At 35.3% G+C, this 25,255-nt stretch overlaps 2 protein-coding genes and 1 long non-coding RNA gene across 6 annotated transcripts in view; all 3 read left to right on the forward strand.

Moving 5' to 3' along the window:
• LOC109541235 (probable E3 ubiquitin-protein ligase HERC4) overlaps positions 1-25,255 on the forward strand; it is a gene marked incomplete at its 3' end in the record, with an annotated part of 482,710 nt that overhangs the window by 218,790 nt on the left and 238,665 nt on the right.
• Positions 1-25,255, forward strand: part of LOC109546292 (MAM domain-containing glycosylphosphatidylinositol anchor protein 2) — a 317,852-nt gene that overhangs the window by 127,601 nt on the left and 164,996 nt on the right. The window lies entirely within an intron of this gene.
• On the forward strand, positions 1,708-3,252 carry LOC125503985. 2 transcript variants are annotated; one of them, XR_007281221.1, is made up of 3 exons: positions 1,708-1,819; positions 2,500-2,711; positions 2,846-3,252. It is a non-coding gene; the product is annotated as an uncharacterized LOC125503985 (long non-coding RNA). The 2 variants fall into 2 exon arrangements; XR_007281220.1 differs by having other exon boundaries at positions 1,708-1,804.

Raw genomic sequence — 25,255 nt, forward strand, 5'->3', positions numbered from 1 at the left:
ACGGAGCACAAACGAAGTTGCAGATTGGGACAAACGGAAAAATCAGCAGTAGCGGAGCACGCACTACTAGACGGCCACCAAATACGCTTCGACGAAGTGGACATTCTGCACCAATCTGAAATATACTACCCGAGACTCGCCAGGGAGGCCATCGAAATATTTAAACACCAAAACAATTTCAACAGAAAAGAAGAAATTACGGCACTCAATCCAGATTGGAAGCGCGTTTTGCGCCAAACAGCATGTGCGCCGAAGCGTTGGAACCCCCACCCATCCCCCACGCATGAGCACACACGGCGGGGCGGCATAAATACGACTGGGAATCCAGCAGTTGAATCATTCTTGGTCTGAAAGCACGGTAGATCACTTCGCCCACTGCCTCATCGCCTTTGAAAATGTCCACCGCAGTTATGGACGAAACGTCAGGAAGAAATTCCGATAGACCACGGCTTCAAAGGACGGAAAACATTTCCAAATGTAATCTGACCGGCCGTGAAAGCCTTCATAGTCTGGTAATTAATATAATCTGAGATCAGAAAGATTGATTCGATAAACGATAACCCTTCATTGTGCATGAAAAAGAATACTCTGAATAATGCAAGATTATTCCGCTTTCGTACTTTCGAAAAATCAGAAAGCTAGAACATTTAAAAAAATAGAAAAATTGACCTGATGTTCTATTGTATTGTATTGAGAAAATCATATTTCAATGGGTGTTTCATGCTGAAAGTCAAGTGAGGTAAACACAATTGCCGGTGAATAATGTCCAACAACAATAATCGTAGTTAATGGGACAAATTTATTTCGTTTCCACCAGCAAACACATAATTCATTGTGCAATATATTAGGTCAGTCGGGATTGTCAACTATGAATAATTCCTACCCAATTTGCGGCCCCTAAATATTAGGCGGCCTTCAAATTATTTCTCGATAAAGATTATTTACACTATATTCATGTGGCACAAATTGCTCGATAATGCTAGGTGAATTTAGATTTTTATTCAGTAGAATTAAGTTTGAATTATAGCCGTTTGTGCCGGTAATTAGAAATATTTATAATAGAAGATATCTTAAAGGAATAGTTAATTATAGCAGCCTTTTCTGCACCTGCCTGATCTCCTGGAGGATGTTTTGAGCCAAAGTAAATATTATTTTGTGTTTATACCTGGTTGATCCAGGCCGCTAAAGCCCCATCATTGTGCCAGAAAAACTAAAGTCAGCAAATTTGGGAATGTAGTTATTTCTCCAATCAGTTTACTGTAGTCCTTTCGGGTCATTAAAACTTTCAACTTTCAGTATTGATCGCAATTGATGCCCAAATTTATAGGTCACAAAGCATTGTTTTCAAAAATATATTTTTTTAAATAAAAATTGATGCCGTATCATCTAAAATATTGTACCGTGGATGGTCGAGTATCAAATTCTTTCTTCAGCTTCCAACTTTTATTCACCTCGGTATAACTTTAAATGCGGAACAAGAACAGACTAACTTCAAAATTACCGTCAACTTCACAAACAATAACCAACGGAAAACTCGCTCTTCCGACTCACGGGGTTCAACCTCTTCGGCACCCGGTCGCTGCTGTCACTTCACTGTCTCCCGTCTGGTTCTCGTCGTCGCTTATATAGTTTCTTCCAGGTAACCCAGATGGTTCTCGGAATGTCCAGAACAGGTGCGAAACTTCCCGCTTGTCAGTGTCATATTTGACAGTAAATTGGGCGTAAATGGGGCTCCCATTTCAAACGTGAGTACCCCAGGCCATTTCCGTTACAATATCAAGTTGGAATATTGACAACATAGAACGTAGGTATTTGCTGGGTATGTAGAGTATGTTCGCTATTAGTCACCTGTTGTTATATACTGAGGCAATGTTCCCCCATCACAAGTATATGTGGCTATTTAAGACCGTTTCGACCATCTGAAAATATTGAAAAAGGAATTAAAAAAATACCTGTTACAGTTGGAACTCGTAGAAAGTTAGAAACGTACAGTTCACTCTTATTGCTTTAGATCGTAAAATGTATGATTTGTGGTTAAGGTTTTGCTATTATTGATACTATTTCACTTTGTGTTTAATGTAGGAATGATTTTTAAGTTGATAGAGTTATGACTATTATTATTATTGACATGAGCTATTCAGTTAGTCCAATTCCACTTTTTTGGCAAATTTGCGTTCACGTTCTCATAAGAATCGAGCTATTTGTAATACACAGCTCTCCCCAAGTTACGAACGCAGAAGATTGGAGAGATTTAAGATCTCCATATCGAAGCTAAACTTTAGGCATGTTTAACATTGTCGTATATTTTCAGCATTGCTTGAACGTGTGTCATCTAATATTTGACTAGATGCTGATGCGATATTTGCAATGGAAACCTTTGCTAGGTTTTTTTAGCTCAGCTGAATTTTGACGGATTTTATATATTTCTGGATATACAACAAATTAACATATCTGCGTGTTTTTGACCTGAAGGCTCATTGTATCTAATACGTTTTAAAGTCTTATTCCTAGAGTGGACAACAATATGGAGACTGTAACTGAATAAAGAGAGGAGACGGGAGACTAAAATGACTCGTACTATGACAAATTGTATCATAGAGAACTGTTACTGATTGTAAGGAAGTCTGAAAATCTACCACACAAAACTGCACCTAGTAGATGCCAATTGTAATACATAAAAGGAGAGAAACATAAGTCGACGCATCTTACCAGTAATTTTTTAACTAATTTTCATTAAAAATATATCACTTCAATTCATTTGCATTTTTCACTCTAATAATATGTATTAAAACTTTTAATGTAAATGGCGAATTTATGCCAATGGTTCAATTTTTTTCATTTCAAGAAAAACCATGGAAATATCTGAAATGCGTTTCCTTTTACGCCATTACTGGAAGCAAGACATCAACAGCTCCAAATGAGGGGAGCATCGCCGTAGACCTCTAACACGCCCAACTTAGTTGAATGAATGCAGTCCCTGGCGAGAAATACTCTCTCTACGCTTTGATCTGTCGAAAGCGCGTACTCCTGCAACAAGACAAACCGCATCCTAACAAATGAACCCAGCAAAAGATGAAAAGTCCACGCGATTGAACTTCTTCCTCACCCAGCGTATAGTCCAGATCCTGCGCGATCCGACTACCAGCTTTGCCGCTCCATGGCACACTTTCTTCGTGGTCGTAGCTTTAATAATCTGTGCGAAGTTGAAACGGATTCCGCCGGCTTTTCTCCTCTAAGTAAAATAAGTGTTCCCGCAGTCTTTACTTTGAAGCTTTGTTTCTCATTTGCTGTAACACTGAATCTAAATTGGTAATAAAACATCTGAAAAAACTTTTGATTCACCCTTTTGTAGTGATTCACGCTAAATATAATTTTAAAATACTGGTGATGTTTAGAGCCCAACTACGAAAGGCGAAATTAATAATTCCAGTTAAATTATTGCACATGATTACCGACATATAGAGGAAAACCCAACATTATAATATGTAAATCGAGACCGGCAATCTACCATTATTTATTTAGCTTTGAAGTTCAAAGCTGCGAGTAATTCCAAGGGAAGATAAATAGAACTGAGACTAGGATCTCATCAAATCTCAAAACTTATACACAAGGTAGTTAGGAACAGATCCACTAAATCATCCAGAGAATACGAGTTCGTATGCTAGAAATAAAGCGTGATCCCCTTCGAACTGTAGTGATTAGCAACTAATAGCAGTTAAAATCAGGTTACTGATCTATTGCAAAGTTGCACCCTTGAATCACGTTTCTGACGGCAAAATTTTCCGATTCTAGAGCGCAAATCTACTGTCGTTCAGGTAGTACAAAGTGACATAATACCGTTACAAAAACGCGCATCTAAATATCTAGTGTGTTGACAAAAAATATCAAGCTCGGCTCGGAAATATGCGCTTGCTGAATTAGACATACATTGCAGCTTGCAAACCGCTATGGGTGTTATGAGCTCGATTTTTATTTCAACTGTAAAGATGACGGTAATAAATTTGTCGTTCCGTAGTCTGTTTATAAGATACAGAATCAGGTGAAAAAATTGCTTATTACAACTTTTCTCAGCTCCTTTATTTCAGGAAATATAAAAACCATAAATATATTTTTCGCATATAGATTCGCATATTTCGCATTTAAATAGAATTTGATAGCGGATGGAACACGCAATAGCTTGAAAAAAAGCCCAAAGGCGTTAAAACGCATGATCTGCGCGGCCAATGACGATCTGCAAAACGAGAAATAACACCACCAGGAAATGACTCGTGCAGGAATTCAAAAGTTTCTCTGGCTGTATGGCACGTTGCACGATCCTGGTGAAACCACATTCTTGAGATTCATATTTAGCAAATTTTTGCATAAAAAAGTTAGTTAATATTTCACGATAACGAACACCGCTTAAGGTTAGTGCTTAACCAACTGCATTTTCGAAGAAAATGCTCCGATGATGCCTCTAGCCCACAATGCACACTAAACAGTGACTCTTTTTGAATGCATCTGTTTCTGAACGATCACTCGTGGAATTTTGGAATCCCAAATGCGACAATTTTGTCGATTAACGATGCCATCAAAATGAAAACGGGCCTTGTCACTAAAGATGATTTTTGTTGAAAAATCACCGTCCAATTGTCGTTGTTCCAAAATACAATCAACAAAGGCTGTTCGCTGCCCATGGTATTCCGGCTTTAGCTCTTGAGCCATTTCAACTTTGTACGCATAAAGCTACAAATATTTTGCTAAAATTTGATGCATAGTGGTTGTGGAAACACCAATTTCCTGAGCTATATGCCGAGTTGATGTATGTTATGATGTTTTTTCATTTCATTCAATTATGTCAAAAACTACTAAAAAAGGCTCTTGGGTCAGATATGGTTGGGTCGAACCCGGGAAGAATAGGGACGTCTAAAGATATCAGAATATACATGGAGCTTAATTAACGAAAACTAGTTAATTTTGTAAGTTTGATTTCACAAATGAATGCACAAAACGTATGTTTAAACTCTTGTAATACTTCGAGTACTAAAAGAGCTAAAAAGCGGAGTTGTAATTGGCAAGGTTTTAGTATTTCCCTGTACCTCATAGATAAATTAGCAAAAAAAATGTTTAAGCGCCATTTGTATTTTACGGAAAATCGAGCTCATACTCATAACAGTTTCTCGGTAATAGCTAAAATTTTGGAAATAATCCATAAAAACGACGAATTTTGCCCATCCTCTGTTACCGTTTGTACAATGGACTTATTAACCCCAAGTGGAAAGTCATGCACATAATTCGTCTATTTGTGAGTTCTAAAACATGCAAGATATTGATTTATTTTCCTTGCACATTTGAGCGAGATGGGTGTATTAAGAGACCAATATATTTATTTCGGGGAGTCACGATCTCATTGGTTCTTAACTCGACCTGGTCACTGAACAACATTTTCTAGAAAAGGCTGCCATTGTCCGAATTTTCCAGGGCTCACAAACAGAGTTTCAGTCATAGTCTTCGTCTCCGACATATCGGATCCGAACAAGCGAAAATCTACGGTCAAATAGCCTTATTCCACCTTTTTTTTGGCTTCGGCCTTCTCTAGCAATATTCAAAAATCTATGTGAATTTAGCTATCCGTATGTCTGGGAGCATCATCTATTTCTGCAGGAACATTATCGCTACAAACGTTTAAGTCCAGATTTTGCTCTTGTACTTGCATTAACATACCTACTATGGAAGAAGAATATTCACTGAGACGGCTGGTCACTACAAATCTGTTTAATCAGTTGGGCCTGTTATCTAAATTTTATTTGCAGTTGATGCGTTTCAGCAAATAGCATTGGTTCGGGTTGTCCAATTAAAATTTGAAATCCCGTTGCATAATTCGATGAAAATTGAACTGACTATAAAATCTGGCGCAATGCAGTTTGTTGCCAAAATATAAAAACGGAGCGAAGCGACAGATTCCCTGTTGTTTTAAATGGCTTATTTACATATGATTGTCAAGCCAAAAGCCTGAATATTTGCCATATTTGGTTTTCCGGCGTGGATTGTGGAATTGCCAATTGGTAAATGAATAGGCGCCGTTTGGTTCTAAAGTACAATTAAATAGGCATTTCATTACTAATGGTAAAATGCTTTAGAGCTGTCGTATTATAGCTAGGGAGTCACTAAATGAGCAATATTTGAATAGTATACATTGAGCTTAAGCATAACCTGTATATAATAATGTTTTTAATAAAAATTAAAAGTTATATGGACCCGAACACCTTACTTACCATTTACTAATCACTTTTCCAAAACGTTTTTGCTTATGGGATAATAGCTTGGGGTAGAGCTTATGGAACATGCATTAATCTAATACAGGGAATACAAAAGAGAATATTAAAATTAGTAAACGGAAAGTTATTTCTTATCTTAGAGTTATCAAAGATACCTAATAATCAGCTGTCTGTTCAAACGCTCTTCCGATTACAATGTTTGATGTATCACCATAATAATCTAGATCATTATCATAATAATTCAAGTAATACAAGAACTAAGAACTTAATGTTTCCAAAGGTAACGAAAAGAGTAACATCAAAAAATAGTCATTCTGTAGCTAAAAAGTTTTCCAATAATCTTCCAAATGAATTGAAGACATTCTACGTGAAAAAAGAATACATTAAAGACAAGCTTTTGAACTACATAGCGGCAAACGAACTAGCAAAAGTGGTCTTGATAAACTGATATGTAGAATAAGGAACTAAGAAATATGTTAATAACTGTGCTGGACTTTGTGACACTACCTTGGCGAATTTCTTCGCATATAAATTACGTTATAAATTTTTATTTCGTTAAATTATGTGCTTTAGTACCATTTCCTACGCAAGACAATATTAAATTGCATCTACAGGGTTAATAAATGGTTTAATAAATAAATAAATAAATTACTAATATATATTACTAAATACATAAATAAATGTAATTTGACCGGCCGTGAAAGCCTTCATAGTCTGATAAATAAATAAATGTCTATGCTGGTTAGAACTGATTATACGGTTTCTGAGCCGTAATTTAATAAATCCAAAACATACAAAATGGAAACCGCGATTTACAGATTATTGAATAGAATGCGAGTGTTAAGGTATTCTAAGATTCAGCTATGTTGATCCGCAACTTATCGATTGCAAAGAAGTTGACCTATTTATACAGGTGAACCTACTAATACTAACATAAAGGGTCAATACCCTTTATTATTAAAGGGTGATTTTAGAGGTGTAGAACTTGAAACTGAAAGGAAACTCATAAAAATCACGTTAAGGTCATGGTACTGGCTATATTGAAAAGACAATTGTATGCCATTATAGCTTGAGTATGATTTGGGGTCTTTGGGCGCCGCGGCTGGCTGGAATGAAGAGCAATCCACGGAAGAAGCCCAATTTTCGACCACTTTTACTGAAAGATCATAAAAATGCACATCAAATATTCAGTTTTTATGGATATAACGGGGTCTCAATAATAGCTTTCGGATTTTGAATTTTTGGAGCTCCGAATTCGACAATTTATTTCGAAAATCGCTGTTCAGTTTGCCGAACTTACCGTGCGCTACGTTCAAATTACGGTCGACATATTCGTTTTTAGCTCAATGGTTGCGTAAATAAACAAAATTGCCTGATTTGAAGCAACGAAAATTCATTGGAAGTGGTCGAAAATTAGACTTCCAGATTGCTCTTCATTCGAGCCAGCCACGGCGCCCATATTCCCCAAATCATAGTTAAGCTATAATGGCATACAATTGTCTTTTCACTTAAGCCAATACCATAACCTTAACATGATTTTTATGAGACTGATTTCAGTGATATGCCTCTAAAAAAACACCCTTTCCAAATAGAACTCGGCAGAAATGTACAATAAATAACAGCAATAATTTTGTCAAAAGTTTTATTTTGGGTGTTTTGCTCCTAAATATTCTTATAAAGAACTACTTTACCTTTTGGCAAAGAGTAATTTCTCTATTTTTTTTTTGACTGACTTTTGACACTTGAGGTAGAAGCCATTTTATAGTTCCAACTCGAGAGTGACTTGGAAAAGTTGCCGTTAAGTGACGGATCATAGGTTTCTTACGATCGTCCGGTTGGTACAAATGCATTTATCATAGATAAAGACAAGTTTGAGAAGATATTTATGACGGATAAAGTGAATTTTAAAGAGACCGTTGAAGTTTAAACAGTTATTTTGAAAAGGAGTAAACAAATGGAGAGCCAGAGCAAAACCGTAAAAGCTAGAGATAAGACGCGCAGTTCTGTAATCATTCATCACAATATAATAATATATTAGATAATGAGAGTTGTTTTCGTGTAAGCGTAATTTTATTCAACACTTATCATTGACCTACCTGGAAACTGTCAGTAGCATAGTATAGAACTTTAATGCTATCAGAAGTTACAGATGAGTAGGATTAGGCAAACCTCTTCTACATGCACTTCCAATTCTACTTAAAGCTAACGGTATTAATACATCGATAACAGTTTCTTTCCGAAACCGATATCTGAACAAGTTTCTGCTCTCTCTCTCTCCGCTCTGCTCTCGATCTTGTATGTATCTCTTTGGAACCCGTTCGTGCATTTTTTCATCAACACATTGCATATATTTTTCCGAATCGTCCATTTTAATAATATATTTAACAAAAGTGTGAATAAAAAATGGTAAAGCTCAGCTCAACTATGACAGAAAGTTTGGCGCTTGAATGGTTAGCTTAGAAAAACACGCTCAAGGGTCCTATACTCCACACTCAAGTCCCAGTCGCGTTTACACGTCAGCTTATCTCGAAGTGACAACTATAAAACGCATTTTTCATTATGACAGTCACTTGAGTGTTCAGTGTCACTTGAGAGTCGTCTATAAATACGGCCACTAATCTCGAAATATTTCATTGCCACTTTCACTTTTTTTGTTTTGTGAATAATTTCTTTTTTGTTAATAACTTGGAGTATGTTTGTAAGTATTTGTTTATAGCAAATGAAACTTAAATTGTTGGATACCACGAGAAAAAAATATTTGAAAATATTTCCGTAGAAAGTTTGAAAAAAACAACAGGAAAGGATTGAAAGAGCTTTTCTCAATGTTTTCTCGGAAACTGTTAGAGATATAGACATGCGATTTTTCTCCTTAATTTTGTCATAAAACTGGAGGCTCAGACACCGACATCAGTTTTGGTCTATCTGATATAGAAATGGGAGTTTCCATTTAAAAGTGTCCAATTTGTCTCACCCTGTACATATGGATCGTATGACTTTGTCAGTTTCGACAAATGAAAAATAATATTTGGAATTTCTACATAAAACAATTTATCATTTATTTAATTTCCATATTATTTCATATATCCGTAGTTCCGTATTCGGACTTAGTGAGGCGACAAATTTAATTTCACATTAGATTCAATACTCTATCCGATTAAAACGGATTATGTAGAAACGGAGATGAGATTATTCCGTCCTAAAGGTTCAGTTCATGAGCACCAAAATCTCGAACCTGAAAGCTTTACTCACACTCATTTGTCGCTTTCGAGGCTTAACCTAAATCCGATGCAAATAACCCCTATATCAAAGGATTGACTCTTATCGGAAATTGAGGCCCCTATAACCGGACACTCGACCGATTTAGCAGGATTACTGATCGCACATTTTATCCATGCAGACGGCAGTTTAAAATCTGTACAGCAAGTTCAAGCAAATAAATCGTTTTTTGCTTTTAATAATAATAGGTCTAAAATTGATATATGTATTGTGCACTGCATAATATTAAAGTAATAACTGATTTTGTGGGAATATGAAGGGCTAATAGTGTCGTAACCTTTTCAAATGTAATATATTTTTAGATACTATAATAACTTCAATTAATGTGATTTTAATTTTAATCGGATTTAAAACTGAGTATTGATATTATCGATTGTAACGGGCGACTTAGAGAGCACTCCAATTTTTTTCAAAATTTTTAATAGCGTAATTCAACAAAAATCGTGCATAGAGCAATAGTGCAAAGACCAAAGAGACCAGAAGAAAACTGTGTGTTAAAAAAAAATAAACAATGTGTTATGTACAGTTTTAAATCACATTCTGTGTCAGAAATTGTGAAACGTTATGAATTTGGAAATGACTTAATAATCATAAATTGTTTGTACATCATTTCTGAAATTTCATCCGCTTTTGTGACCATCAGCAATTGTGATAATCTACATAGTAAGCTTCGGCAACGTACCCTTTCTAACAGACATTGTCTGCTGTGCTGATAAAAGAATAACGATCTCGAGTTATTTAACCGTTTCGCTGCTGATGACGCCTTTACACGTCATCTGTTTGTATAGTGGTGGGGCGCATGACGTCTTTCGACGCCATGGATTGGTTTCCATTATATTGTTTCGTCTGCGTTTAGCCTTTGAGTGAGCGTATTATAGTGTTGTCAGCACCTTGTCTAAGTACTATACTTTTGTAAAATTTTGCTCGTTGGAGTTCACCATGGCGGATAGCGGATCAGGGCCGTCAGCACTAAAACAGCCCAGATTGTGTAAAAACTGTCCGAAGAAGCTGCTTTGACTGAGGCAGAATTAGAGTGGCATTTCTATAATTCAGACGACAATACTGGCGAACCAGACTATGAAACGGATGTGGAATCGAGTGTTTCTGAATCCGATAGTGACGGCGCAGAAATTGTTGTGGATGCGTCGGTACTAGACGACGTTTGTAATGATATTTTGAGCAATCAGAATCTAAACCTGATATCAGGAAACGTTCCAGAACAAAAAGTACGACCTTTTTCTGTCCATGTGGATGCTGCTATTTGGGATTCAGTTCAGCTCAACAAATTTGAACAACCAAGGATTTCATTGTATGAGTACAGACTATAACTTCTGGAATACCTTCTTCCTCAAAATAGAGACATTGCTGCTGCTCAAAGACAGCAAATTATAAACTGGAGGCAAAAAGAAACACGCACATCGGAGGTGCACTAATTGCTATAAAAATAAAAAAGAAGAAACAGTATACCATCGTCCATCATGTCCTGCGAAACCAGCACTTTTTCTAAAGACTTGCTTCTCTGCACATTTGTATCCAATATTTCAGTCATATTAGTATCAATTAATGTAACTTTTGTATTAGATAATAAGTATTGATGTACAATACTAATTAGACATGACGTCTTTCGACGTCTTCCGCTGTCAACTGGACATTTTGGTGCCAGATTCTGAAGACGACAAAAACGTCATTAATGATTTGACGTCATTTTTATATTTTTCGAAATATATGTTCATTTTGCCCATTTTTATATTAATTGAGATTTATTTTTCCATAAAACCCTTCCGCGTCTGCGCGTACCAATCATTTAACTGGTGAGCAGTGAAAGTTTTAACGTTTTCGGTTTACATTGCTTCAGTTCCACTTTACCATACGGACTATTTATTTTTTCTCCTGCTATTTACTTCAATTTTGCATTTACGTTCAGTGTTAAAATATAATAATATACTAAATCCACTAACTTGGCTTTCAAGACGACGATTAAAAGTTGTTAAGTTACCAAAATCACTACTCTTTAAGAATTGAGCAAAGCAAAAATAAAACTATTAGATTACCAAACCACGCCTAATAAAACTTCGCTAAAGTTATTTTTAAGACTGAACATACAGCGACCACTATGCGTTCAGGCAGACCTTTGTAGATAAAAATATCAGCGTTACAGTTTATTTGTGTCTATTTTTTCAATTGTGCTCCTCAAAACTTAAACCGTATCAGGCAAAGGCTTCATTTTCTTCTGAAGAGGTCGAATCTTTCACATTGTAGACGCGCAGGACCACTACACTGTTTATAACAATAACAAAAGCAAATTTATTTTACAGAAAACGTGACAAACGCAAAAAGAAGCGACAGTTGACTTTCTGACTAAAAAATTTTTGCTAGAAAAGCTCGATTTTTAATATTAAGCTGTGGTATTAGATTTGAACATTAACTCTTGTGAATAATGAAAACTGATCTGCAAAGTGAGACTATAGCGTGACTGGTGTTAGGAATGTAGGTATTGAAATATGTATTTTTATATTTTAGCTTTGAGAACGCCATTGGAAGCTAAAATGTATGAGGATTAAATTCTTTCTAACTGATTCTAGAGAGATGTTTATATTTCAAAGAGTAAAAAAATATCTATTTGTCAGTTTTTGTTATGATTCTGTCTGTTTCACAATCGATTTTAATTTTATGAAAACACACAGTCAATTTTGCATTCAACTCAAGAGAATTCTCTGTATTTGGGCTAAATTCCAATTGATTGTGGAGGATACTGTGTGTTTTGGTCAAACTTCAATCGATTGTGTAGTTTCGTCCAACTATAAATTATCGGAGAGAAGACAGTGTGTTTCTGCTTAACTTTTATTCAACAGCTTCAGTGTGGAGACATAGACTTCGATGTCAACCCGATATATTATTTCTTAATGGCAATTCACAGTTCTTATTGTGGACATTTACTTTAAATTATATCGAAGGGATTTGAAGGTTATCTGTGAAATTGCCCCATTCAGCAGTCTGAAATGCTCTAATATCTAGTAACAGTGGCACGGACTTTTATGACCCTCAGCCCTGGATGCGAATGGAACCGGTGACCCGGCATGATGGCAAGAACGAACGCATTAATCCGCAAAACAAACAGACGATCCGAGGCGAATCACTGGATTCGAGTGTAGAGTACACACTCATAACTCAACTTAAAGCTTGAAAGGGATTAATTCCGTCAAACCAAATGCTATAATGCTGGAATTATGGATTTAAACTTTTCGTTTCAAAATGGTAATAGCTAAAGCAACGTACTTGATTTTATTAAAATTATGCAACTTAATTTATAGTATTTGTTCGGATGTTTGCACACATCTCTTCAATATAGTGGACAGTATTTATATTTTTTGATGAAGAAAACAAAAAATAGGCGCTAACTTAATTACCAGTAGCCAGAGGAATGTCACTTGGAATAGACCAACCAGAAGTATCAATTGAGTATGAATGGAGATTGTCCGTGATTTTTGGAACTACAGAACATGCGATATTCTTTTTGAATGGGCTTATTGTTGATTTAATAATAATTGTACTTGCCGTGGAATTATTAATGCCTGATACACACATTTTTACATTTTGCAAAACTGAACCCACTTTTGAACAAAACGACTCAGAGATAAAAGAGCATTGACTTCCTGAATCAAGAACTGCATTTGCCTTATGAAAATGTCCATCTTTGTTTTGGACGTAAACAACAGGAGTAGATAATAATATATAATTGGAGTTCTTTTATTAGCACAAACCACAGAAGAACCATTGAAAAGAATTTTTTGCTGCGAATTGTTAAAACTACTGTTCTCAGAATCATGCTGCTGTCTAGAACTTCCAGGTTGATTATTAAATTGTCCATTCGCTACCTGCATTCGAGGTTTTTTATAATGTAATAGGGAACTGTGTGTACTTGAACAGAACTTGCAACAGCCTGAACCATATTTGCTACTAAAATGTCATGTAAACAATTGGAACAAATTCCCAATTTCTTTACATGATTCCATCTTTCAGAAATAGACAATTTCAAAAATTTATCACACGCGTAAATTAAATGTTGTTGTAACTTACGAAAGTTACATCTTGAATCTTGCCTTTTTTTGTTATCGCTTAGAAGCAACGAGTAATGACGCTGTTTTCCTTTGGGCTCTGAGCGCATAACACTTTTTTTTTGAAAATTGTTCATCTCTAAAGTTTCCAAAAAATCAGCTCTATTTTGAACAAAACTAAAGAAATTTGTCAAAATTGGCAACTTTTTATCTGTCCTAGTTTGCTCCCATTTCCTATTGGTGTTTTTGTCTAATTTTAATGAAACCATGTTTATTAGTATTGGATCCCAGTGCTCAGTGGGAAGTTGCAATGTTTTTAAGGCTCTTAGGTGCTTATTAATTGTATCTATTAATTTTCTTAAATCAGAGGACGATTCTTTGCTCAAACTTTAAATCTCGGACAAGGATTTTAGGTGATTATTAACTAATAATCGGGAATTGTCAAACCTATCGCATAATAGTTCCCACGCATTCTTATAATTTTGCGCCGCAAAGTCCAAACTTGGTATGATCTTTAAAGATTCATCCCCCAAACATGACCGCAAATAATGAAATTTTTGTATATCCGAAAGTCCAACATTATTATGGAACAAAGCCTCAAACGTATCCTTAAATTCAACCATTTACTAAACTCACAATTAAAAGTTGGACATTTAATAGGCGGTAATTTTATTCCCTGTAAGTTAAATGATTCTGGGGTTGAATAGTTTCTGTTTGAGACCCTACTGTTCGCACTTATAAGAGAATCGTTTTTTTCGTACTTCTTCGACTTCGATTTCTTTGGCCTTTGCTACGAGACCGTAATAATTATTTTCAAAAATATCTCTTTCTTGACTTTGTATTTCTACTTGGTCGAGAAGGCAGTCAATTTCAACTTGGTTTTGAACCGACTCAAATTTGTCAAATACTTGATCTAACTTCGTTAATCTAATCTGCAACTCAATGATGTATTTGGCCTCTAGTTGCCCCCCAGCCACGAACTTAACGTAGAGAGGATCGAAATATTTTATAAAATTTGTAATTTTGTGCTTTACGGTTCCTCGTTTACGTATTACGGCACTCATATCGGTGATGACTTATACAACGGTATACATTGTTAAAATAAAATTTTCAATATAATAGAAATCATAAAACGTTTAAAATCTTGCTTAATTGAACAGCTTGTAGCAAGTTAAGCAAACCAGTCGAAAGACAAATGGAATTTGGCTTCATTTCAAGGGTTAAAACGAATTGGCTAGGTAGTTACAGACACTTCCAGTCAATTAATCGTGAAACAATCGTAAAAATAATCGTGTTCGTAATAGTTGTAAATCGATAATTAATCAATAATCTTTGGATCGACCTCACAACCATGCAAATATAACTACTAATCGGTAATCGATAATCTTTACCACGTAAATGTTTTAAATATAATCAGTTTAACACAATCAAAGTAAGACCAAAGCTGAACTTCATCAAAAAACACTACAGGAGTACATGTGAAAAGGAATTGGCTTACTTGATAATCCTCCAACATCTCTGGAATCCGGCACGAATAATCAAAATTATGTTCGGATGTTTGCACACATCTCTTCAATATAGGGGACTGTATTTATATTTTTTGATGAAGAAAACAAAAAATAGGCGCTAACTTAATTTATTGTAAAAATACTAAACATGTGGTAACATTAGCTGATCTGATGGATGTCGGTGCAGCGATAATCGAATATTTAATAATGCGCTGACGATTCACAATGCGCTTCACATGAAGTGCATTGACAGATATCTGCGTGAAAGGTGGTGCCAACATACTGGCAGTTCTTACAATAATATAATTTAAAAATTCCCTGTTCTAAACTAAACAGTACTCAAATATATACTTGACTATTCATTAATTGAAATCATGATTTACGGTGAGCTGAAGAACGTCCACGAAGAAGATCACATTTATGTCTTTATGGTTGTATGACATATTGTGGATTCAGAAAATAATACCTGATGGGATGTTTCAGATGTATAATGGCTCTAATTAAAATTAATTGAGAAGTAGTTGAATAACAGTCCAATACAGGATTTATATCAGATTGGTTTTACTAAATGCTAATAACTGCTTCACTATCACCTGCGTATTATGGGTTTCTTATCTCAGAAAGTACAGGCTCTCATAGATGGGTCTAGCAATATTTCTTCAGCCCTCGATGTTTGGTTTATTTGTGTCGAATAATTTCCAGTAAAATCCTTCTACTTTTTTGTTGTTTCTTGTTTGCCACTTGTTCGATTATGTTGTATTGAATCATTTTATAAATAAATGTTCGGATATTATAAAAATTGGATTAGCATGGGTGCTGACTTAAAAAGTAAAAACTTTGCAGATCAGGTTCAAACAAGAAATGCTAAAGATCTGGGAGAAAAACGACCGTCAATCGTTGGAGATGACAAATATCCTTTGATCGTCATGTTATACGGGGTGATTCAAAATTGGCGTCATTCTTTTTAAGGGGTGATAGAGCTTTCCTTGGGAAGTACGAAAAAATTATTTTAAAAAAATTTTTCGCAAATTTCTAGAATTAACAGTTGAAGATCGAATTTCAACTTTGTTATTAAGCATTAATTTAAAATTGTGCTATATTTAATTGGTAGTATATTAAAATGCTTAAGCATTCAAAAAGACAAATTGCAATATTTGCTTCAAATTACGAAAAGTTTTGATATTAAAAAAAATTTCTCCTACAATTTTTTGATGAAAAGTCAAAGCGGCAATTATTTTTTTGTCCTTAACAGATAGTTACAGATAGACAGCCTTTGACAATAATAACAATAATTTTCAAACTGTGGCTTACTTTGAATTTCCTTTCACGAGTTTGCGGATATGCGTATAGTTCTCGGGAAAAGCCCCACTAAGATAGCAGAAGCTGTAAGAGAGATAGCAGAAGCTGCTGTACTCACGGCAAAAAAGGGCGAGGAGAGTGGTTCCAGGAAGATAGTGGACGACAATAGATATTCGGGTTCCAGATACAGAGGAACAAGTCTTGAGCATAATTGCAGCAGAGCCTTCCAGGGGCACTAAGAGCATTGCACAACAACTGATACATTTCCAAGCACCAAATAAATACCGAGGAACGGCTACATTCACACCACCCAGCACAAGGACACATTAAACCAATGGATTACTGAACACCGGCGCAAATTGAGCAGGAGTTAATTAACCGAATACGATAAGCTACTCAATAAGAGTGGATAGTAAGAAGATTACACAGGCACTAACTCGTTTCGAGTTAATGACTCAAATGTATTTTAATTTGTAAACATAAATTCGAGGTCATGAGGACGATAATTTAAATTTTGAAATACGTTCTAGCCAACGAATCCTGTCGAATTTACCGTTTATTTTATTGTCACTTTCTGTATGATTCCATGGTTAACGGAGTTTTTAATAATTACGATGCAACAGGTTTTTCCGTAATGTTAATTAGGCAGATTACCTTGAAAAACATTGTTGCCGTCTTTTTGATATAGTTTTTTGCAAATTTCTCAGTTTTTAATAACAATTAATTTTTTATCTATTTTTACTGTACTCCTAAAACACCACCAAACAACACCTCCAGAGGAATGACGCCAATTTTGAATCACCTTGTATAGTTTTAGTATCAAATATTACCCTCATTTGCGATGTCATTATGCTATCAAATATTTTTTATAGTACAGTGTAAACGTCAAAAGTATTATTGTACAAATAAGAATTTTTTGCTAGACAAATTTTCAATACTAAAACCGCATTTGCGGATTAAACCGTTCAACAACATCGGAACAATTAGAATTTTGACTTGGGGGCATACCATCATTTCTATTACTGTATGCATTACAATACTTAATACTCTCTTACAAAATCAGCATACAAAAACACGCATGTAGTCACATGCCCTTGTAAACCGCACGTTAAAGGAGTGAAATATGCTAATAGAAATTTGCATGTTTAAAGTAAGCTGTAAGCTTGTTGCGCTATACAACCGTGCAACTCTAATCTCCTATTATGTTCCTCTTGTATCCAAAGCGGCATCATCCTGCACTGGCGGCCAGATGTTAATATTTATAAAGGGCATTAGAATAATAAAACTCAACCGACGTTGTGAAAGGGGTTCTGATCTAGATACGTCAAGGCTCTTTTCAAAACCTATCTGCCAGCGATCCAGTAGCAAGATTACTTGATTGAGACGCACGGGCAGAGATGGAAAAGCAATGCACATGCTAATTGGAGTTTTAATAAACTATAGCTCAGTGAAGTTGACGCAGTAAATCTATAAATGTAAGCAGATATCCTCAAAGTACAATTATAAACGATATGTGTAGTTCACGACATACGTGATACGATGAAAAAATAATAAATATATAACGGGACTATGCAGCATGGTGCAGCCAAGACGGGGTGGAAGATTACGGCTCACCCAAGCGAAATTTTGAAATTTATTTTTTAATTTTTTTTTAATTAAATTATAACAAAACTTATGTTGTGCAGCTATACACTCCAACTACAAATATGTAGCAGTTGCTTCTTTTACAACTAGGATAATTTTAATGTCAGGTTTATTTTGTATCTGTCGGTAAATGTTAACTGCCTGCACGTTAAAATTTACCTATTTTGAATTATTGATGAATTGCCAATGCCAATTGCTAATTCCCTATTTTGGATTATTGCTGAATCTCAGCCAGTCAATTTCAAAGATACAGTGCCCGACATTTGATTACTCTCACCTAATATAACGATTTTGACTAATTTTTATTTATGCAAAAAATGTTCATTAGTAAGATACATGAAACACTAGATTAAAGATTTTAACAATATTTATTTAATAATTTGTTTTACACTTTCGTAGACGCTTGATAACTCTCATATTTTGGAATTAACCTAGAACACAATATTTAAACCTAATACCTATTTTACTATTTGGTATGCGCTCCCGGCTTCTCAATGACTGCTAACATTCGATGAGGCAATGAATTGAATACATTTTCTATTAGAGTCACTGGAACTTTGTCCCAGGCGGCTCTAACAGCGGCGATTAATTATTCTCTATTATTAAATTGTCTTCCTTCAGTATATACGCGTTTGACCAACCAACCCCATAAGTTTTTTATGATATTTAAGTCTGGGGAAATAGCAGGCCAGTCCAGAACTGAAATATTATTAGCGGTCAACCAGGTTTGGATTATTTGTGCGGTGTGAATTGGCGCATTGGCGTGTTGCAATATCCATTCTTGATCCGGAAATAAAGCTTTTATGTTAGCAACTTGCCGTTTCAGCAGCTCCAGATGCTTGTGAGCAGTTTGCCGACCTTCTAGAAACTCGACGCCAACTCTGCCTTGGCTGGAAATTGGTGCTCAAATCACTACTGAACCTGTCCGACTGTGATAGCGAGCCATTTTCTTCTCTCATTACGCCATGAAAGTAATATTGGAAACCATCAGGACACTAAAGAGTGAAAACTCTAAACGTTCTTATCGATGACCTGCAAGCAGCAAAGGCTTCTTGCGTAGTTTTCTTATTTTTAAGTTTTGACATTTCTTCATTACCCTTTGGATAGTACGTATGCACGCATTACCTCCACTTCTATCCCTTATTCTGCTAGACGAAGAATTGGATGAATTACACGACGTTCCCTTAGTGTTGTTGCATTTGAAGTGCGTCCTTGTCGTTTATTTCCGTAGTTTTCCCTGTCTTTTAAATAAGCATTGCTTACCCATAAGCTGCGCCCGATTTTTCTTGCAATTTCTCGTTTTGAATAATTCTCCTCTCGATAAGTTCATAAAGATATGACAAAAATTAGTTTAAATCTGTTGGTGAGCGAAATCAAGTGTCGCGGACTGTACATAAGGGAATTTTTTTAAACTAGCGTATAAACTTAAATAAAAAATAATTGGAGCAGAATTTTGTTTTATTAGTCTATTAACTTTTCTGTGTTTCTAGCACTTAATGCTGGCTGACTCATAACCAATCAAATAACGATAGCCAACCTTCATTTGGTCACAACCCTTTCCACAAAATTGCAATGTCGCAAAGACCTAGGAATATGTATAATTATAGTCTCACTTTCTCCTGCTTGACGAACCGTTAGCTTAACCAAGTGGATGCATGCTAAGATAAAACTTAGAAATGCTAGTTTTGGACGTGTTTTATTAAATGCGGGTAGGTATTTTGCATTTTTCTATGTAGGCAGATACTGTGTTCTTACGTTTTATTTAAATAAAGATAAATATAGAATTCAGTAATATTGTATATAAACACAACTCACAGAATAGTGTATAATTGGAGATTGTTACAACTTTAGTCAATTGATCCATAATATGCGCTACTAAATATGCTTAGTTTAAAGTAATAGAGTAAAAGGTAATTTATAATTAATAATGGTTGTTTATTTTCAATGGAAAATATTGGGGTTTATGTCCAAGTAATCATGTCTTAAGCTAAGTAAAGTTTTACGTAATTCTTAAGTGAACATGATGATAAGCGCTTGTTTCCTTTTTTTAAGCCCATAAAACTTGCCTCGCTTTATGCAAACTCAAACTGGACAAAATAGTCAACCTTAGCTAAGAACGAGAGTTTCCGAACAAGCCATCTGTTTAGTTAAGTAGAATCATTAAAAGCCACAAATCAAAGTTTGATCATTTTGATATTATGCCAGTCTTGTAAATTAACTGCGGCCCAATTAAAACAAAAATTAGTCTTCTTATTTTATCAGCTGTATTAACAATTTCTTCTTTGGCATCATAGGTAATATATTGGGATTAGTATGCATTTCAAATAATAACTATCCACTTTCCGAGTTTGCTAGCAATTAAACTAATTTAATCTTTTTAATTTATCCCATCAAAGGAAGCTGTGGTCCGTCCTATCGCAAAGGCGAATAGTTAGGCGATTTAGTTCTCGTTTACTAATACCCGAACGAAATTCCATCACTTTTGTTTCACCCTAGTACGACCCTTAACCGAATTCCATTACGCTGCCTTAAATTTAATCTAACTAACCGCTTGAACTCTGTTAATTTCCCCAGCAGAATAGTTGTTTCTGGTCTAATTACTTTGACAGATGAGTGTATTATGAATGTCCAAGCATCTTGGTGATTAAGATAAGGTGTAGAATGTCATAAGATAATTGCATAAAATTTACTTATAGATTTTTTTAAATATTTGGTAACTTTTTTTCGTCAGTTTTTCTATGGCAATAAAGCATAATTTAATTTGATTTTGATGCTAAAGCTTTGTATTTGATGGCCGTCTAGCAGTGCGGCTCCGCTTCTGCTGATTTTTGTGTTTGTCCCAATCTGCAACTTCGTTTGTGCTCCGTGATTCAAGTGTTTATGCTTCGTTTTGTGGTGCCGATGTATGCTCTTCCAGAGCTGTACGGAACTCTGTAGACTCCTGGTGCTAATAAAGGATCCCGTTTGTCCTTTGTCCACTGCCTCATCGCCTTTGATAATGTCCACCGCAGTTGTGGACGAAACGTCAGGAAGAAATTCCCATAGACCACGGCTTCAAAGCCCGGAAAACATTCCTAAATGTGATTTAACCGGCCGTGAAAGCCTTCATAGACTTATTGTATCTTTCGTAAAGAAAATTTTTCATCTGTAAAAAGTTGAGAGAAAACTGATTTGAATTTTTATTTATAAACTGTTCAGATGGAGATAGTTAAATATCCATTTCTTCCTGGGATATTTCGTTTGGCAAATCTGTTTTGTGTTTCTTACTGGATTTTGGCGTGATGACGGTGATGGTGACGTATTTTGTTATAGTTCAGAGACATTTTTACATCCGGCTCTTCAGCTGATGAACTTGTAGTGGAAAGGGATCTAATTGGGGGGCGATTCGGCTGAGGTACAAGAGGAGGAAGCAACGACTCCAGATTTAACAAAATAGGTGTGGTCTCCAACGTGACTGAGTTGTCGATTAGACCAATGCTGGGAGAGATACTCCCAGTTGACAGTATATTTTGAGTCGAAAATTTTTAATTAGAAATCTCTTGATGTCTCTGTGATATGACGTCAGGATGCTTGCAGAATTTGGCAAGATGGCCTTCTTCCTTGCATGTAAAACAAACTATTTTTCGGCAGAGAGATAAATGTGATAATCTGTATCTTCAAAGTGAATTGAGAGAGAAAGAGGAATCTTAAGCGCATCCTCTGCTTTTTGAATGTCCTGCTCTTATATAAAAAATTGGTGATACTGGACAAATGCTCTGTTTCTAAAGTTCCTCTAAAATAATAGTATTCGTGATAAATGGCCAGGTGTTGGAGATAATTATTCTCGTTGCTCTAGAGACTAGTTCGTGATTTCTTATCATGACTTTTTTGTATGTATCAATAAGGTTGTCTGCGGTTTCCTTGCTGTTTAGAAACAAACATACTCGGTTATTTTAAACACTAGAGACAAATCTTATATTGACTGGGTCAATCTTGCGTGCGATGGCACGCGCATATTCTGTTACGGGAATTCCGTCAGATGCATCCAGAACAACAGCAAATTCCTGAGTAAGTACTGAAATTTGTTGGCCATTTGGGAGTACGAGAGAGGAGAACTAGTTGATTGAACTGTAGACATATTCATGGCGACGCACTCATGTAGCCAGAAGCACAAGATACCGGTAAATTATTTCACTGGCCAGACAGAAGCTCGATCGAATACCGATATTTTTTTTTCAAAATTGCGAAAAAATTATCGCTATCGCTCGTTTGGAGAACAAGTCTGTACGCTATGGTGGTACACGACGAACTCCACAGAGAACGTCCAGAAGCATCGGAAATAGGTTTGCGAGATTCTTCCCCTTGTTTCTGGTCACACAACCTCGTAGAAATAATAAATGACGCACATAATATTTGAAACAGAAAATACTAGATTCTGCTCTCGAACTCTCTCAATTTTCTAGGCATTGAATCCCTACCCTTTTCTGTTTCATTTCATTCCTATAACTGCAATTTTCATAATGTGACATATTTTCTGGTGATCGATGTAACCACAGGGATTTATCTTAACTTTCTGTTCGTGCTAATCGTTTTCACCAGTAGCAGGATACAAAAACTGCGATGCAACCTTTGTTCATATTATGAACATATTCTCTTTCAGAGACTAGCTATGGCAATGTGATACCCTCCACATGTAATTCTATTAATTTTTATTAAATATAATTTTCAATTTATTAGAGCAAAATAATGATTATAAAATGATGAATATGAATAAAATATGATTATAAATTGAAAGATATTTACAGTTTGTTCTAATTCTTTAAGGTTGCTGATTGGTTTTTGCGCTTTCACAAACAAATCTGAAAAAAACTTCAGCTTTTTTCCACGTTTTCAAATATTAAAAGCAATAATTGTTTTATTGGAAAATCAGTACGGAAAGCTGGATACTTTAATTAACTTTGAGTATTGAGCTGTTTGTTGAAACAACCTCCCGAAACTTTGCTGCGATTTCTGATTCATTTTGCTAAATTAATATATTTTAATTAACCATTTGTTATGTCTTTAAATCTATTTGTTTTTGAGTGTGTATTGCTGAATGTTTCCAGTCTTTTAAAACTTTATTATCAGCGGTCATGTTTAGGCTGCTTTAGTTAATTCGTATCTCGAATCTGTTCGAGTTGGCATATCAAACCCAAGTCGTTGTAATTTCCCCAAAAAATTTGAAAATTCTAATGTAAATCTAATCTAGATGTCTTCTGATTTTAAAGCTTACTTAGCAAAAGATAAAAGTTAGTTTTCGGGTGAAAGTGACATTATTTAATTTTGTGACCAAACCTAATTAAAAGCAAAAAGTTACTCGCTCTTTAGATTACGTAACTCACTCCCTTTTGGAACTCGATTTATAAAACTATTAAACTATTATTCGGCTTCAATAGCTATTAGTGTCCGCAAAGCCCGGCGACTGTGCGTCCATTTAAGCGCCACCTGATTTTAAAGCTAATCAGATAAAGTCCTGCAATATTGGTGGTCCGAATAGGCAAATTGTAATTAATTTGAAAATAAGAATGGAGATAAAATACAAACAGCAAAAAACCAAATAGTTTTTGCAGCGAACCAAGGGCATCGATTTGGTTCATGCAGTGTTATGAGCTACCATTTTCCCAAGTTGTTTACAGATGAGAAGATATACAAGATATATGTGTTAGTAGATAGTCATGAATTATAATGATGTTATCAATCATAAATCAGTCGACTTTCGTCAAAAAATTGATTCATACACCCTTTATCTTGTAATTCAAAAAATACACTTGCCTTTGTTTGAAACAAATAAATAGTGTGACGACCGATGAAACCAAGGATTTAAGTAGACATCTTTTACCAATTATCCGCACGGTCACTAATAAATCACAACTCGTATTTTATCTGTAATTGAAGCATTATAAATGAGCTAAATCATATTATTTGAAACCAACTACTCCTCTCAAACCACCGAATTAAACCAGGCTATCCAACCATCACCACGGACGGAAAAATAACCAAACCCACCGACAATGTCAAATACCTAGGAATAACAATGTACAAACTAAAATTCACTAAACACATACAAAATATCAGAACAGAACTAAGTAAGACTGCAAAACACTTCCGCACTCTTAGGTACAAAAACAAGAGTATCACCGAATCCAGTATTCTACGAACGCACAAACTTTGGAACCCTCGCAATTGGCAGAACCCTAGCAATTGGCTGAAACGGCGTTTCTTCTTCCCAACCTCAAGCCTATTAGAGCATGTCCATATATAAATTATATACATATTTTTTTATTACATTATATATGTTACGGGCAGTGTAATTATTTAGGTCAGTATTCATAATGCTTGGTTATTATGAATAATGACCATGAGAATTGGGCAATGTAATAAATTTGAATTACTTAACGATAATTTCTCACATTGCCCGGTCATTATAAATACCACTATTATTTATTTGGGTACTTTGAATAATTCAAAAAACTAATTGAAGAAAAAATTGAAATGAATTCAAGATGTCAAGTCGATTTAATTGACATGCAGTCACAAGCTGATGATCAATATAAATTCATACTTGTATACCAAGACCATCTTAATAAATTTATTCAACTTCGACGTCTTAAAAGCAAAAGAGCCGAAAAAGTAGCTTTTGTGCTTTTGATTTTTTTTGCAATTTTTGCCCAGTATTTTGCAAAGTGATAATGGGAGATAATTTGCTAACAGTACTATTAACCAACTATGTAGCATGTGGCCCGAGTTGAAGATGGCGCATGGGAAGTCCAGACACTCTCAAAGTCAGGGTTCCGTAGAACGTGCGAATCAGGCCGTGGAAAATATGCTTTATTCGTGGCTAGAAGACAATAACACCAGGAAATGGTCAGAAAGCTTACGTTTTGTACAGATAATGAAGAACAAAGCTCATCAATCATAGTGGAATCAACTGTACTCCGTATGAGGCCATGTTTGGGACAAAGTTAAGAGTAGGTCTAAAAAGTTTTCTACCCACGGACGTTCTGCATAATGTAAATTGTGAAGAGAACTTAGAAGTTCTAGTAAAAGATCAGAACAATTTACAGTCTGTAGAAGAAGGTTCACTGCAAAATAAATCTGAGTCACATGTGTTAGCGGAACTACCAGGTCCAAGTCAACATGATGAGGAGGAACTACTTTCTCTCGATATATATAATAAAGAATTTCGAGAATCTTTCGG

The sequence above is a fragment of the Dendroctonus ponderosae genome, unplaced genomic scaffold, assembly GCF_020466585.1.
Source record: "Dendroctonus ponderosae isolate FM_Combo_2020 unplaced genomic scaffold, Dpon_F_20191213v2 Dpon_F_20191213_1, whole genome shotgun sequence".
Classification (NCBI taxonomy): domain Eukaryota; kingdom Metazoa; phylum Arthropoda; class Insecta; order Coleoptera; family Curculionidae; genus Dendroctonus; species Dendroctonus ponderosae.